Source organism: Triticum aestivum, chromosome 7B (assembly GCF_018294505.1).
Source record: "Triticum aestivum cultivar Chinese Spring chromosome 7B, IWGSC CS RefSeq v2.1, whole genome shotgun sequence".
NCBI lineage: Eukaryota > Viridiplantae > Streptophyta > Magnoliopsida > Poales > Poaceae > Triticum > Triticum aestivum.
The window spans coordinates 148,096,347-148,099,116 of NC_057813.1; the positions used below are offsets into that span (position 1 = coordinate 148,096,347).

General features: G+C 48.8%; 1 pseudogene; it reads right to left on the reverse strand.

Moving 5' to 3' along the window:
* Positions 1-1,649, reverse strand: part of LOC123157325 (uncharacterized) — a 7,206-nt pseudogene extending 5,557 nt beyond the window's left edge.
* Positions 1,650-2,770: the final 1,121 nt, after the last annotated feature.

Sequence of the window (2,770 nt, forward strand, 5' to 3'; positions counted from 1 at the left end):
TTCATCTATAATGTATGAACAACATAACTTTAACGCATCCGTTCAAAAATTTGTGAAAAATACACTACAAATTGTATAATTAATCTGGATATCATCACAAATTTAAAAAACTGTCACAAGACATGATTTAAAATTTAAAAACCTACTATTAAGTATATATAAGATAAATTATTTTACATTTTACTGAGGGGCTGCCATGGCACCCATGGAACCCCCATTAGATCCGCCCCTGGAAACAATGCATCCATGTCTAAGAAGCGAGCACAGGAAGAGAAACTGAGAATCATGCCTGAAAGAGGAAAGCGGCGATGCAGTGCTCCTCACATAGACAGTCACACTGAATGAGCTATCATACATCAGCCCCTAGCCGAGGTTGCAGGTTTGAGCATGTACCCAGATCAGGGTAACTAGTAAGATTAACTGCAAGCGGAGAAATGACAGAAAATTGGCAATGGAACTTATGTATCCATGTCGAAGAGCCGAGCACAGGAAGAGAGAGTGAGAATCGTACCTGAAATGGGAAAGCTTTGCAATGCTCAGTTGCTCGCTTGGAATGGCTGCCCTGTTAGCCTAGCTGAGGTTGCGGCTTTGAGCTTGTATCCAGAGCGACGGCTGCTGCTCAGACTACGACGGACACCTTGTGTGCTTCAAAGACAGCTGAGTTCTTCCAGCGTCTGTAATGGTGTGAACGGTGGTGTGGACAGTGAACAAAGGAGGGGGGAGACCGGTGAAGTCAGTTAAACATATAGGAAAGAAACAAGCTAGGACCCCACAGCAATGGTGAGGCTATGATCATCATCTGATAGCTCATTAGGTTGGAGTTGGTCCCAGTCATATCAAGAAACAGTCGGCATCCAGATTAAACAAGGGAATATATGATCTCCTCAGGACCGCTTTGGAATTACTACAAAAGTAATGAACAAACACGCACCTCAACAGTTAAATACCCCGGCATCGAGCTGGGCTGCTGAACAATTTGGTTTGGAACGCATAGATAAGCAGGAATTAGCCAGTAGAATACATGGTATGGTACCAGGAGGCAGTGAAACGGAATCTGTGGATAGCGATGGCAAGCCGGAGAGGGTGTGTTGACTGCTTGACTAACCATCATCGCAAAACCCGGAAGTATTACCAACTACCATCATCATCCGCTTGACTCCGGCGAAGTCACCTCCGACCTCCCCCTGGCGCCTCGAGTGTCTTGCCTCTTCTCCGGCCATTAGCGCACGGCAGTTAATGGCCAACGGTGAAGGGCTCCACCCTCCAGGTCACTGGCCACGGTAGCTAGGTGGCTAGCGCCACTGGTGCAGTCGCTAGCACGGTCGGCTCGGCTGCCGGCGCCCCGCTGGCCGCTGAGGCATTTGTTCGAACACCATACGGGCACTGCGCACAGCCGGCCGGGCCGGCCGCGGCCAGGGCTTAGAGCCTCGTTGGGCGCCTTAGCCTGCCGACCGGCCAGGCCTACAGAGAGTAGCATAGCAGCAGCGTGCATCGATCCCGCCCCGTCCGACCGGCGCTGGGGGCCCCCGTCGACGTCGAGAGGGCCATCCATCCCCCCCGGATCGCCGTCTCTGGACTAGTCATTCGTGCGGACGTCACAAGCAATTTAAGGGATGACGTCAGGTGTCGAGTGAACAACTCGTCACAGCCTCCACCACCCACCACTCTATTTCTCTCTGGCCTCGCTTTTTCAGTTCGCGGCTCGTACAAAGGACCCTAGACTAGTGGTGCATTTTTCTCACCGAGAAAGTGCAGGAATCTAGAGTAGAAAAACTGTCAAAGTGAACCTGTCTGATCAGACATGTGCGCCCTTTCAGAAACTGATCAAGTTTATCATCTTCTTCCCTTAAAAAAAGTTTGTCCTCTTTTAGAGCAGGCCGGTCTGGTGGTTTTCAAAAGATAGGTGTAAGGCCAACTCCACCGCGCGACCCCAAACGGACGCCCGTTTTGTCCGGTTTCTGTCTGTTTGGGTAGGGATTTGGGGTCGTGTCCGGGCCTGTCCTGGGATGCGGTGGCCGTGCGCCCGGCGCGCGGCCGCATTCATTTGCCCCATCCTGTTCGTCAGGGCCAAAAATGCCCAAATTTGCATCAAAACTAGTTTCCAACCCAAATATTTGTCTGAAAATTAAAATAATTTTACAACCCAATTGAAATTGTTTTTAATAAAATAGTTTTACAACCAAATCGAAATTGTCTTGACTGAACATAAATTGGACCAATACATCTATTGATTGCCAATGTGGTCCCAGACGTGCTCAACCAAGTCATTTTGAAGATTCAAATGAGTGTGTCAATCACGCATCTCACGGTGGAATTGGATAAACTGTTCAAATGTGGCCGGGTCTTGGTGCAGGGGCTTAATATTTTCACCTTGATAATCAAATCCTTGGTCGAAGATACTCTCATCACGCTCGTCCTCGACGATCATGTTGTGCATGATCACACAAGCAGTCATCACCTTCCAAAGCTTCCTTTTATCCCATGACAGTGCAGGGTTTCGAACGATACCCCACCGGGATTGAAGCATACCAAAAGCACGTTCCACATCCTTTCTAACACTCTCTTGCATTTGGGCAAATCTCTTTCTCTTCTCACCTTGGGGTTTCGAGATTGTCTTCACAAAAGTTGACCATTGAGGATATATATCATCTGCTAGATAGTATCCCTTGTTGTACTGGTGGCCGTTGATCTCAAAGTTGACAGGTGGGGAGTGGCCTTCTGCAAGCCTGGCGAAGACTGGAGAACGCTGCAGCACGTTGATATCATTGTG